Here is a 14,880-nt window from a genome sequence, read left to right on the forward strand (position 1 = left end):
AATCTGTAGGACACAGGATTAACAATCTCCGAGATTTCATAAGGCCCGATGAATTTTGGGCCAAGCTTTTTAGATGGAACATGCAGGGACAGATTCCGAGATGATAACCACACTTTGTCACCAACTTTATATTCTGGTGCCTTTGAGCGCTTCTTGTCAGCATTTTTCTTAAAAGCCTGCACAGAGCGGGAAATAGCATGATTTACATCGGACCAGATTTTGGAGAAATGTTCAATCGTGGTGTTGGCATCTGGAACATCAGAGGGCGGAAGATCAAAGGAGCGGATGGAGAGTCAATGACAAGACAAGAAATCTTCTCCCAATGAAAAGCCCCTAATTGTAACTGGAAAGGGTTGGTGGATTGAAGCACTAGGTCTTGTGAGAGAGGCCGATTATCCACAGAGATCAGGCGGACTGGACAATCTAGAGCATGAGTTTCCAGGGACAAAGAGGTGATCAGAGTTTTATCAATAAAATTCTCAGCTGCTCCAGAATCCACCAAGGCCAGCAGTTCATGAGCCCCTGTCCCAAAGTGAATGACAGCGGGTAAAAGTATACGATTGTCCCCCTGGGGAGATGAGAGTAGACCTAAGGTGACCTCCCCGCAATCACCTAGGTCCTGGCGTTTCCCGGACGTGTAGGGCACGAACGGAGCATATGACCCTTGAGGCCACAGTATAAGCAGAGTCCCATATTACGCCTGCGTTTGTGTTCCTGGGCAGATAACCGGGTGGAGCCTAACTGCATAGGTTCTTCCTCAGATTTGGCACTGGAGATGGAATAATCAGGTGGTAAGGAAGGTATACAGTTTGCCACAGCCATCGTTTGTTCTCGCCTCCTCTCTCGCTGGCGGCGGTCAATTCTAATAGCTAGACACATAGCCTCCTCCAGTGAGGCTGGATAGGAGAAGTTGACCAGAGCGTCTTTAATCGCATCTGAAAGGCCAATTCTAAACTGGCTGCGGAGAGCTGCATCATTCCAGCCAGATTCCGGGGCCCACCTGCGAAACTCTGAGCAATACATTTCAGCTGTGGTAGTTCCTTGTTTTAAGTTACGCAGGGTCGATTCTGCAGTAGCAGCACGATCTGGATCATCATATAGCAACCCAAGGGCTTCAAAGAAGGCATCTACTGTTAGTAAGGCTGGATGGTTAGGTTCCAGGTTAAAGGCCCAAGCCTGGGGGTCACCCTGTAGTAGAGAGATAATGATTTGAACCCTCTGAGTTTCAGGGCCAGACGAGGATGGCCTCAACTTGAAATATAATTTGCAGCTGTTTTTAAAGTTGCAAAACGCTTTACGGTCACCAGAAAACCGGTCGGGCAAAGGAATTTTTGGTTCAGATGGAGTTTTAGTAATGGTGGTAGTAGAAGGAGATTGCACCTTGGTGAGCTCTGTGGCCATTTCCTGAACTTGATGCGATAAACGGCAAAGTTCTTGTGTAAACAACTGAGCCTGTTCAGGATTCATGATAGGTTTCCCTTATGTATTGGCTCGTGTTAATGTCAGGCTAGGTGCAGATAACAAGTAACAGTTCAGGTGTGCTGATTATACAAAGAGTTCAAAGCACATACCATGAGCAGGTCTAAGCAGAGCAGGTCAGCTGGGACTTGTAGTACACCGCTGTAGACGAAGGTAGGTGATTGCTGGACCTTGTAGTTCACTGCTGTAGATGAGGATAGATGAGTGCTGGACCTTGTAGTTCACTGCTGCAGATGTGGGTACTAGTAGAATCAGGCAAAGCGTAGTCTAGGCAAGCTGGGTCATACACAGGTAGATCAGAATCCAAACGGTACAGAATCAGAAGCAAGCAAGGAAGGTCAAACAAGCCGGGTCAAACACGAAAGTCACAGAGCAAATATCAGCTGGATCAAACACAAGTGAACTCTAACACGAGCGCTGACTGAATGCTGATACAGGTGATTTAAACGTGAGCTGGCCAATCACTGTTGTTTCCCAGACACAGGCTGTGTCAGGTGAGTTGTGCTGGGTCCTAAAGGGATTCTAGCACTGACAGATGGTTAGGTTTGAATGGAAGAAATAGATTCCGTGGACAGCTATATTTTATACATATAAGGAGTTGCAGGGCTGGATTAACATATGGGCTATTGGAGCTGCAGCTCCAGGCCCCTTACCAAGATGGCCCATTTGCCCCCAAAAAAAAATCACAAAGAAAAACCATTCAACTTCGAGGGTCGTGGCTCGGCAACCAGAGGTTACTATTGGGGGTTAGGTAGCTGAAGACCTACCCCACCACTGATCAAACTATGGGGCTCCTATCATCTATGATTCCGGAGATATGGGGCTCCTTGCATAGCCTTGCATAAGCTACATAAAGAGTGGCCAGTTTAAATACAAGCCATCACACTCTGTTTGCAGCAGATTGAGAGGATGAGCTCACAGTGTCTCTCCTCACTTCTTGTCAGAGGCACTGAGCTCAATGGACAATCTAGCGGGTCCTGGGTGCTTCCATCTTCACCCGGTCTTCCTTCAGGGTTCTGTGCCTTTGGTCACTTGCCTTGACCGGGCTGCATTGCTGTCACTCCCACACATGCTCATGAGCATCCTCTCTCTCTCTCTCATCCCCGTCTCTCTCTCTCATCCTCCCTAAAAAGCCTCACGAAAATCCTCAGCACCAGGCCCATGATATTCTTTATCCGGCCCTGACGAGTTGTCATTAGGAGCACCTTCTTAACTTGACAGGACTAATCTGTGTACCACATGAGCACATACTGTAGCCAGTCTGCGGGAGCCAGAATTATTGTTGGTTGGTAGTGAATCAAATACTTATTTTACTCACTGAACTGCAACTCAATTTATAACATTAGTTGGGTTTTTTTCTGGATTTTTGGTTGATATTCTGTCTCTGTCATTTAAAATACACCTATGATAACAATTATAGACCCTTAATTTATTTGCAAGTGGGCAAACGTACAAAAGCTGCAGGGGATCAAATAATTATTTTCAGCACCGTATATTGACCACAGTACAGGGTAAAAAAAATCTGTTTTCAAAGACATCGGATAGCGTGGAAACATATGCATATCAGATACAGATGAAGTTCCAGTGGTATGTCTACCAATTATGTAATACAGACTGATAGAAAAGTCATCTGAGAAAATTTTGTTAATATTTCTCCACAAAAAAGTATTCAGGCCTTGCTATGGTCAAATTTTGTCTAAATACGTACGCAAAACAAACCGAAGGGGTAAACATTTAAAAAGAGGGATGTAAGGGATAGAAAGAAAGCAGGAAGAACAAAAAAGAGGTAAAGTCCCCAGGAGTGGGGAATGGAAGAAGGAATATGAGCTGGTGGGGTGAGCATCTAGGGAATGAGGCATCATCATGATGCTTGAAAGATACATTATAAAAACATAAAAAGAGAAATGGGGGTGAATAGTACAGAAATTGTAAGATAGTGTGGAATAAATAAACCAAACCAATTAAAGGGTAACTCCTCTAAAAAAAAATAGCAAGTAAAGAAAAAATAATATTGCGTGTATAATCATGATACAATTCATATTGTAATTGAATGTTATAAAAAATTACCTTTCCCTTTGAATCTGCAGCCACTGTAATTTTTTATAAATGCAGTGCAATATGGCTATATGGAGTTGTTCTGTACACAGAATGTGTACTAATCAGTCCCCAGAAACAACATTTACTACTTGTGTGATTGGCTCACCAATTTTCCCAGAAGTATGCAAAAGATACAAGTCAGATTTCAGGCATCCCCTGCAACAAAAATGTAATTTTTGGTGAGATATTTCCAAAAGGAACACATCTCAAGGGATGCGGGTCCAGCAGCTTTCCTCATTAGTGCTCTTCAGCTGCCACAGCTGACTGATGATTATGAAACCACTCCCATTAGACCTACTAGGCACAGAGGCACAGATAAACACACATGGATTTCTTCAGAACAACAAAAGTTAGGACTCTGCAACAAAGGTTGTTATAACCCTTGCAATGTACATATATCACCCGGGGGGGAATGTTTTTTTTTCAACAAAAGTGGAGTTACGCTTTAACCTCCAAAATCCAGTCTAAAGAGTTTTTTCCTTTACCAGCTAAACTAAGCACATTGATGAAGAAAATGTCGGTCTGCAGTGGTCCTGAGGGCTGCTCAGTAAGTCCCAAAGAACCACAAGTTGGGTGCCATGGAGTTGGGGATAACATCAACTTTAAACGCTTTTGAACAGTGATCATACTGGGGTTTTCTTTTCAAACAAAACAAGTTTATTTGTAAGTAAAGCATATACAAAGGAAGGATACAAATTAAACACAAACAAGTGGATTGCTCTAGGTGCCTATTGCACATTGTAATATGGCTTCAAATCAGTGCCCAAACACACTTATCAGGTTATAATACATCACCCTGTACTGGGGAATCATGAATCAGATTGCAGTACATTGTAATTCTTACAGGAGACTTGGGGTATTTCATGTACCCCTATGTTGGTCCAGGAGTACAAGCCTACTCAGTGCATGTGTCCGGGATGTCGAGCCACCTATCCCAGACCTTATTATGTTTGGTGGGACAGCCCCGGTGTCGGTAGATTACTTTCTTATATGGTAGATTCAAATTTATTTTCCCAACCCAGGCCTGGAGGGTGGGGGTGGGTGGGGGATTTTAGTCTGCATCCAGTGTCGGGCCACTAGCTTCCGGGCGCTGAAAAGGGTTTCATATAGAAAGGTGGCCAGTAACTTATCAATAGAGATGTCTGGAAGTAGGCCCAATAAACATGGCTTTGGGTCCATTTGTAGGGGTGAGCCCATGTTGTCATGCAGAAACGTAATAATTTGTGCCCAGTAGTTTTAGATAGCTGGGCAAGACCATATTAGGTGGAAAAATGTACACGGGTGGCCAGCACATCTAGGACACAGTGGGTTATAGTTAGGGTAGTATTTGGCAATTCTCGCCGGAGTAAGATATGATTTGTGTATAATGTATAGTTGTGTCAAGCGCTCGGAAAGCCTAGGAGAGGCCTTCTTGGTGTTTTCCAATATCTTGTCCCAGTCTGATTCTTCTATGGGGCCTATACCCCCCTCCCATCGGGTTCTAGCTGTACCGATAATCCGTGTTACCGAACGAGTTTGTAAGATATTATATATAGTAGATATCAGTTTTGAGGGGTCTGCACCTATGATCACATCTACCAGGGATAGAGTTTGCGGGTTTGGGAAACCGTCTGTGAAATGGGTTTGAAGGGCAGCTCAAAGTCATCCTGCATGATCCGAAATTTTGTACACCGAGAGGGGTAAGTACTTGGTATAGGAATAGTATCTTATTAGCAACCCAAATGTCAACGTCTGGGATTAAAGTCAGTTCCCGTAGTTGGCGAATATGTCACAGGGGTGTGTGTGAATGGAAGAAGTCAACATCGGTTATTTTGAGCGCAATCTCCCTATGCATTTATGGCGGGATAGTAGTAAGTTCCTGTTGTTGGCAACTCCTCTACCTCCCTTGGCTCTAAATAGTGCTTGCATGGGAAAATGAGTGCTAAGGCCAGGCTTCTTGCATATTAGAGTTTGATATCTAGGGCCATCTGTTTTGTGGAGATGATAGAAATAAGATAGTTGGGCCGCTATATAATATGGGGGGGGGGGGGGTCCCAGATGAAAGTGTTGAGAATACTATTGAGCGTTTTCAAGATTTTTAAAAGGATTAAAACCAGAGCGTGCCAAAGCATGTTTAAACTTGGACATCAGGATCATTTTTGTAAGGTTGACCCTCCCCATTACCCCCAATGGGAGTCATGCCCAGGATTGTGAATATATATATATATATATATATATATATATATATATATATATATATATATATATAATATATTCTTGGGGCTCCCTAGTAATCTGTACTCCTAAGTATTGAATAGAGGACACCCTGTTCAATGGGAAGGAAGCAGAGCATCTGATTGGTGGAGAGAGGTCTGGGGGTAGAATTTGTGATTTGGACCAATTTATGCATAGTCCTGAGTGTTTTTCAAATTCCTTGAGGTCTAGAGGGCAGTCTGTAGAGACGGGCCAGTGTCCACTAGGTACAGGAGCATGTCACCCGCGTGTAGGTTTCCACAAGAGGGCTCAACCCAAGACCATGGATGTTTGAATTCATCCCAAGTGAAATGGCCAGTGGTTCAATTGAAACTGGCCAATGGCAAGGGCGTATAACAATGGGGATAGTGGGCACCCCTGCCGGCAGGGGCGGACTGACCATTCAACTACTTGGGCACTGCCCGAGGGCCCCGGGCCACTAGGGGACACCATCATGGTTGCCAGCCTCAGTAAAACTAGGCATTAGTATGTAAAAATATGTTTTTTTTTACATCTGCCTTTGAAATGTCTCTTACCGACATCCTTTTGGGCTATAAATCCCAAGATTATAGCTGCCCCACCTCTCCAGTACCTTCTCAGCCAATAGAAACATGTCTGTATATACTGTGTGATTGTATACTGTGTGTGTGTGTTTGTGTATACTGTGTGGCCCCACAATGTCTGTTTGCCTGGGGGCCCCATAATCTCCTATTGCCCAGGGACCCCATGAGTTGTCAGTCTGCCCCTGCCTGCCAGGTACCTCGCCCGAGGGAGAAGGGGTCTGAAGTCCAACCGTTCACTGCCATTCGTGCCTCCGAAGAGAAGTATAACAGCTGCACCCATTTGACAAAATTAGGGCCAAACCTGAAGCCTCTCAGGCACTCCAATAAGTAGCCCCACTCCACAGAATCAAACGCCTTAGCCGTGTCCATGCTATCACTGCTCTGGTACCAACTAGCTCATGGCAAGCTTGGAGATTCATGTGGAGGTGGTGGATACTCATGGCTGTGTTTTTCCCAGGCATGAATCCCGTTTGATCCGGATGAATAAGGGATAGAATGATTTGGTTAAGGCGAGTGGCTAGTACTTTTGCCAATATTTTGATGTCCACCTGTAATAATGAGATTGGATGGTAGGAATCAGGGTATTTAGGATTTTTGCCTGGTTTGGGGTGCACAATGATCACCGCTTGCTGAATTGATTCAGGTAGGGTTTCGGATTCAAATATATGGTTGAGTGATCATACTGTTTGACCATGTCATTGTTACAGCTTCTAGTTGTCAACAGCAACCAATCAGTACCCATCCATTTATGCAATGCAGAGTAAAAATTGTACCAAGGTTGCTGATTGAACGCAGAAACCAGGTAACACTCCTACAATGTCACTCACGTCAATCTACGACTAAGCTAGGATGGGTGAAGGGTAAGAGAGGCAGGCACTTTGATTTGTACAAGTTGATGGAATGAGACCTGGTTTCTATGTATGGAGCGGGAATGGGCTTCTTCGACCAGCACCTGGCATGGCAAAAGAAAGGGACTTTGCAGAGCATGGGAGCAGAAAGACTCTGGAATTCTAAATAGCTTGTCTAATGCAGAATCCCCTTTGTTATAAGCTACACCTGCTGAAGATATTGGCATTTCACAAGTTAGTATCTTAGACTGAAATTCTTATAATTTGTCTTCAGTTGTACCTTTAGGGCTTGTCTTGACTGGTGACAAACAGAGTGGGTGTTTTTCTGCCCCTGAAATGGCCAAAAAATGCCTAGTCTAACTGTAACAAAGCATTACTCACATAAATGAAGGCATTGTGGTGCTCAAAAACACAGCAAGGTGCAGCGCTTTGAGTGACAGTCTTCCAACTTCCCAACCAAAGGGTGGTCACACGTGTTCAAACATTCCTTGAAAATTCAAAAAGCAAAGTGCATTTTCAAAGCTTATGCATTCGTTGAATATGTAATGCCAGTGGAGAAAATGCCTTGGCCTGCATTCACACTTGAGCATGAGCGCTTTCAGGTAATGTTGAAGCTTTTTTTCCATGCGCTTTCAAGCGTTTGACATTTTTGCTTTAGCCAGTAAAAAGCTGTATCATCTGTGTCAGCGACCTTATATGTTATTGTCTGTGTATCTGCTTCCTAGCTTTTCTGTGTGGTGTTGTGATGGCTTGTGCTATTGGAGCTTTTGAGGCAAATCTGCTATGTCAATTTCTTCCCAAGCCCTCTGCTGTGGTTCTTATAATGGACATCACTGGGAGTCATAGAAGTTGTTGTGGGCCCATCACCAGGTGGATAAAAATCTCCACAACCACCATAGATGCTTCTACATCTTCAATTTTGGACTCTCAGGCCTGAGATTGCTAGAAGTAGACTGGTTGTTAGGTGCAAAATCACACAAATGCCTTCATGTGTTCCATGTGTAGTCTATTGGTCCAAGAATGCATAAAAAAAACTCATGCACTTTTTTGCCTGACAAGCAGCAACATAATCTTCAGGTGTCAGTGACCACTATTAAATATAACAGGAACTCTCATGTTGAGCTTTTGTACACTTTGGGAAATATGTAAAACAATTGCTCAGATGTGCATGGGAACTCATTCACATCTAAGCTGATTTTTTTGCATCCATTGATGAGTGTTTTGATGTGTATTCTTGTGTGTTTGCGCAGGCATTTTTGTTTGGGCAAACAGAAAGCAGTATAATCCATAACATCATATGTAATCTTTCTGTTTTGTGGTGTAGTGTATTTTTTTTTGCTCCTGAGTTATCAGCGCTTGTCCTGGCAGCAGCTGCAGTCATAAAGATTGGGGTGTGCTCACACCTTGTGGATAAAGGCCTCCACATCCAGCACAGCAAGGCCTTGCTCCTCTATTATTGTTTTCCATTAGCTGGGCTTCCTGGGTGGGAAAAAAGAAGAGAATAGTTGTTCAGACACAAAAGTGCGTGAAACCGCGTGCCTCATGTTTACAAGAGCTTGCATTGAAGTCTATGGAGAACAGTAAAACACGAAGCACCTCCAAAAAAAGTTAATGAACCTTTTTTGAGCTCCGATGACGGAGTGTAGAGATCAGATATGAGCTTGAGTGTCCTCCAACTCAGCCTTAGCCCAATTTGCGCTCCTTTGTTACTCTAAAGAGCTGCGAGCCATGCCATTCCCTCACCACAGCTCCCATAAACAAAGAGGCAGCAATGACCCGGCCTGCAGTTTATTAAGAGTAATAAAGGAGCACAAGTTTGGCTGGAGATGAGTTTGAAGGACCCCTGACCTTCAAGTGACTGAGTGTAGAGATCAGAGAGGGGCTTGGGTGTCCTTCGAACTCATCTTTAGCTTACCTTACACTCCTATGTTACTCTTATGAACTGTGGACCATGCAGCTCATTAGAGTAACAAAGGAGTGCAGGTTCAGCTAGAAATTAGTTCAGAGGACATCTGAGCTTTGAACAACTGTAGAGATGAGAGATGAACCTCCATTCCTTTGCTACTTTAATGGGCTGTACACAAAATGGAGGGAATGACCCAGACTGCAGCTCATTAGAGTAACAAAGGAGTATGGGTTCGGCTAGAGATGATTTTGGCAGATACGGGAGCTTTGAGCGACTGATTATAGAGATCAGAGATGAGCATGGGTGTTTTTCAAACTCATCCATAGTCAACCTTGTGCTCTTTTGTAACTCTAATGAGCTGCAGACTATGTTGTTCTCTTGCCTCGGCTCCTATAAACAAAGTGGTGGGAATGACCTGGCGTGCAGCTCATTACAAAAACAAAGGAGTATGAGTTTGGCTAGAGATGAGTTTGCTTTGAGCAACTAAGTGTAGAGATCAGAGATGACCTTGGGCATCCTCTGAACTCATCTCTAGCTGAACCACTGCTCCTTTGTTACTTTAATAGGTGGTGGGCCATGTTGTTCCCCCCCCCCAGCCCCCCAAACAAAGCAGCAGCAATGACTGGGCATGCAGCTCATTAAAGTAACAAAGGAGTGAGAGTTTGGCTAGAAATGGGTTTGGAGGACTTCTGACCTTTAATTGACTGAGTGTAAACATCAGAGATGAGCTTGGGCGTCCTTCAAACTCATCTCTAGCCAATCTTGTGCTCTAATGAGCTGTGTGCTATGTTGTTCTCCTGCCTCAGTTCCTGTAAACAAAGTGGAGGGAATGGCCCAACCTGCAGCTCAATAGAGTAATAAAGGAAGTGCAAGTTTGGCTAGAAATGAGTTTGGAGGACACCTGCACTTTTAGTGAAGAGATCAGAAATGGGCTTTGGCATCCTCCCAACTCATTTCCAGCGGAACCTCCCCTCCTTTGTTACTCTAACTGGAGGCAGGCCATGTTTTCTTTTGCCTTTGCTCCTGTAAACAAAGTGGAGGAAATGACCCGGACTGCTGCTCATTAGATGAACAAAGGAGCACGAGTTTGGCTAGAACAGAGTTCAGAAGACACCTGACTAATTATAGAGATCAGAGATGAGCTTGGGCGTCCTTCAAACTCATCTATAGCCAACCTTGTGCCCACTTGTTACTCTAATGAGCTGCAGACTATGTTGTTCTTGTACCTCCACTCCTATAAACAAAGTGGAGGGAATAACCTAGCCTGCAGCTCATTAAAATAACAAAGGTGTGTGTGTTAGGCTAGAAATGAGTTTGGAATACACCTGTGCTTTGAGTGACTGAGTGTAGACATCAGACATGTGCTTGGGCATCCTCCAAACTCATCTCTAGCTGAACCCCTGCTCCTTTGTTACTTTAATAGACTGTGGGCCATGTTGCTTTCTCACCTCCCGTAAACAAAATTGCTAGAATGACCTGTCCTGGAGCTCATTAGAGTAACAAAGGAGGACGAGTTTAGTTAGAGATGAGTACGGAGGACACCTGAACTTCAAGGGACTAAGTGTAGAGATCAGAGATAAGCTTGGGCATCCTTCCAACTTATCTCCAGCCAACCTTGTGCTACTTTGTTACTCCAATGAGCTGTAGGCTATGTTGTTTTCTCCCTCAGCTACAATAAACAAAAAGGAGGTCAAGACCTGGCCTGCAGCTCATTAGAGTAACAAAGGCGAGCAAGTTTGGCTAGAAATGAGCTTGTAGGACACCTGCGCTTTGAGTAACTGAGTGTTGAGATCAGAGATGTGCTTTGGCATCCTCCAAACTCACTTCTACCCAAACCTCCACTCCTTGTTCCTTTAATGGGCTGCGGGCAATGTTGTTCTCTCGCCCATAAACAAGGCATGAGCAATGACCCGGCCTGCAGCTCATTAGAGTAACAAAGTAGTGTGAGTTCAGCTAGAGATGAGTTCGGAGGACAGCTGACCTTCAAGTGACTGAGTGTAGAGATGAGCTTGGGAGTCCTTCATACTCATCTCTAGTCAACCTTGTGCTCCTTTGTAACTATGATGAGCTGCGGGCCACGTTGTTTTCTTGCCGCAGCTTCTGTAAACAAAGTGGAGGGAATGACCCAGCCTGCAGCTCATTAGAGTAACAAAGGAGCATGAGTTTGGCTAGAAATTTGTTCGGAGGACACCTGCGTTTTGAGTGACTGAGTTTAGAGATCAGAGATAAGCTTTGGCATCCTCCAAACTCACTTCTACCTAGACCTCTACTCCTTTGTTACTTTAATAGGCTGTGGGCCACGTTGTTGTCAAAGGAGTGCGATTTTTGACAAAAATGAGTTTGGAGGACACCTGACCTTCAAGGGACTCAGTGTAGAGATCAGACATGAGCTTGGGCGTCCTTCAAACTCATCTCTAGCTAACCTTGTGCTCCTTTGTAACTCTGATGAGCTGCGGGCCACGTTGTACTCTTGCTTAAGCTTCTGTAAACAAAGTGGAGGGAATGACCCAGCCTGCAGCTCATTAGAGTAACAAAGGAGCGTGAGTTTGGCTAGAAATTCGTTCGGAGGACACCTGCGCTTTAAGTGACTGAGTTTAGAGATCAGAGATAAGCTTTGGCATCCTCCAAACCCTCACTTCAACCCAGACCTCTACCCCTTTGTTACTTTAATGGGCTTTGGGCCACGTTGTTGTCAAAGGAGTTGCGAGTTTGGACAGGAATGAGTTTGGAGGACACCTGACCTTCAAGTGACTCAGTGTAGAGATGAGAGATGAGCTTGGGCATCCACTACTCATTTCTACCCAAAATTCCGCTCCTTTGCCACCGTAACGGGAGGCAGGCAACATTTTCTCTTGCCTCAGCTCCTGTAAACAAAGTGGCAGGAATTACTTAGTTGGAGTAACAAAGGCGGGTGAGTTTGGCACTCATTTATTGTAGGGATGTGAATGGCCACGGTAGAGGAGAACGAGGTTTTAGGTGTTGAGCGTTGTTGTATGCACACAACGCGTCACTCAGGTGTGATTGGGGGTTCGGAGTTCTGCACCCATGTTTATTGTGAACACATTGACTCGTTTCTATTTTCTTCCCCTTGTCCCCCCTCAGAGCACTTTTCTTTGTATGAGTGGAGTGTTCCCTCCATTTTAATCCGTCCTTTGTTGGAGCCCTGTCCTGGCCAGTCCCCCTCCCTCTCTCTCCACTTCTTCTCTCTACTTTACTTTTCCTTCACTTTACATCCGGGTTTTTTCCCTAGGCAATGGGAGCCGCATTACACCCCGCTCCTTAGGCAAAGTGAAATAAATTCGCCGCACCGACGCGACAAATAGTCCGCTCTTTCCTTCGCTCCCCGCTACCCCCGGCGGACGCTGGGCCCCGCCTTCCTGCCACCGAACGGGGGTTCTCGCACCCGGAGAACCCGCCGGACAACTTCCCGGAGCAATTTGACCGATTTCCCCTCGTGTTCCCCCCCGCGCCTCCCCGTCCCATCACTCCCTCCCTCTCCCTCCGCTCGCCGGCCGCTCGGGCCCTCTCTCGCTCTACGTCACGGGGTCCTGCGCGCCCGCGCGCGCTCCTCCTCCCCGCTGTAGCGGATTGGAGGTGGCGGCGGGGGCGCGCCTGGCTGAGGAGAAGGCGGCGGAGGGATCCGCGTCCCGGTGCGCTGCGGCTCGGGGAGGGAGAGAGTTCTTCTTTTGCCATCACTTTTTTTTTCTTTATTTATTTATTGGGCCCCCCTCCCCCCTCCTGAGTGAGCGGGCCGGGGCACGGACTCAGCCCGGTGTCGGCTCTTCTAACACCCCCGTCCCTGTCCAGGGTTCACTTTGACTGAACGGACCCCCCCCCCCGTCCTCATAGAAGGGGGGCGAGTGAGGAGAGAGGGGCGCCCCCCGTGTGATTTACCCCCTGAGGGGGAGGCCGGGGGGGGCTGTGAGGAAAGATGTGGCGGTGACAGGGCTCTGCTCCCCTCCCCTGGAAGAAGAGGAGGAAGAAGAGAAGAAAGAAGAAGAAGAAGGGGGGACATCCCCGGTCATCCCCCGGGAGAGGGGCGCAGCAGGTGCGGGGCCGGTGATGGGGGGAGGGGAGGAGGCCGGAGAGTTGTGGGGGGAGGGGGGGGATATCCCGATCACTGTATATATATTATATATATATGTATGGGGGAGGGGAGAGAGAGAGGGGGGGCACACCAACTCCACCAACAATCACTTCTCATCACACGTGTCCCCCTCCCCCCCACACACACTCAGGGGGGCACCCACTGAAAGTTCCACATAACAACACCGGGCCGGCCAATCAGGACGGGACTTCCATCCTGCAACTTGTCATCTGTCCAGTGCAGGCTGCGATCTGATTGGCTGATGAAGAGGGCCGAGGTTCGGTGTTCTGTAGGAGGGTGGCAGCTCTGTGTCCTCTATAGGAGGTATACAGTGCTGTGTGATCACATGTGACACTCACCGAAAAAGTTCTGCTGGAGCAGCACAACAAACACTGGGTCAGCCAATCAGGTTCCACATTTCATCCTGGAGCTTGTTGTCTTTGCAATGAAGACTGAAATCTGATTGGCTGCTGAGTGGGGCTGAGATTTAGTTTTATATCTGATTATAGGAAGACTGTTCTTGTCACAGGTGTGGGTGGGTACAATGTGGCACTGATTCAAAGTTTTTCTTGATGTTAGGTGGCAAATGCATAAATAACAAAGCGTAAGGCAGCCAATCAGGATGAGGATAGGAAGACTGTTCTTGTAACAGGTGTAGGTGGTGTGAGGGGCGGGTACAATGTGGCGCTGATTTAAAGTTCTGATGGGGCAGAGAAGCACAACAAAGCCGTGCAGGTGGCCAATCATGACAGGACTTCCATCCTGCAACTAGACGTCTTCCCAATGCAGGCTGAAATCTGATTGGCTGATCGGAGGGATGAGTTTTAGTGTTCTATAACAGGTGTGAATGGTATACAGTGACCACTGATCACAAGTGACACTGACTGAAAGTTGTGCTGGAGAAGCATAACACCAGGCCAACGCTGGATCAGCCAATCGGGTTCCAAGTTTCATCCTGACGCTTGTGGTCTTCACAGTGAGGACTGGAATCTGATTGACTGCTGAGATTTAGTTTTATATCTGAGGATAGGATGTTCTTGTAATGGGTGGGGTACAATGTGGTGCTGATTTAACGTTCCGATGGGGCAGAGAAGGCAGCCAGTCAGGACAGGAGTTTCATCCTGCAAATAGACGTCTGCCCAATGCAAGCTGAGATCTGATTGGCTGATGAGTGGGCCGAGTTTTCATGTTATATTGGAGAATGGAATCTGCCGTGTGATCACAAAAGACACTGACTGAAAGTTCTGCTGGAGAAGCATAACACCAGGCCAACCCCTGGATCAGCCAATTGGGTTCCAAGTTTCATCATGGCGCTTGTTGTCTTCACACTGATGGCTGAAATCTGATTGGCTGCTGAGTGGGACTGAGATTAATTTTATATCTGAGGATAGGTTCTGGTAACGGGTGAGGGGCAGGTACAACGTGGTGCTGATTTAAAGTTCTGATGGGGCAGAGCAGCACAACAAAGCCGTGCAGGCAGCCAGTCAGGACGGGACTTTCATCCTGAAACTTATCAGCCCAGTGCAGGCTGAGATCTGATTGGCTGATGAGAGGGCTGAGATTTATTTTTATATTTGAAATTAGAAGCAATGGGGTTGATTTACTAAAGCTGGAATGTGCATAATCTAGTGCACTGGAAAGAAGAAAGAAATGGCTGCACATCCAGAA

At 46.2% G+C, this 14,880-nt stretch overlaps 1 protein-coding gene across 1 annotated transcript in view; it reads left to right on the top strand.

The window, feature by feature from the left end:
- The first annotated feature begins 12,630 nt into the window (after positions 1-12,630).
- Positions 12,631-14,880, top strand: part of PHF21A (PHD finger protein 21A) — a 213,189-nt gene continuing 210,939 nt past the window's right edge. The window contains exon 1 of the mRNA XM_077461841.1: positions 12,631-13,173. The gene's annotated coding sequence lies outside the window, so the exon portion shown is untranslated. The remainder of the gene's footprint in view (positions 13,174-14,880) is intronic.

This window comes from Lithobates pipiens, unplaced genomic scaffold (genome assembly GCF_037356315.1).
Source record: "Lithobates pipiens isolate NorthernLeopardFrog02 unplaced genomic scaffold, aLitPip1_a1.2 Scaffold_10, whole genome shotgun sequence".
Taxonomy (NCBI): domain Eukaryota; kingdom Metazoa; phylum Chordata; class Amphibia; order Anura; family Ranidae; genus Lithobates; species Lithobates pipiens.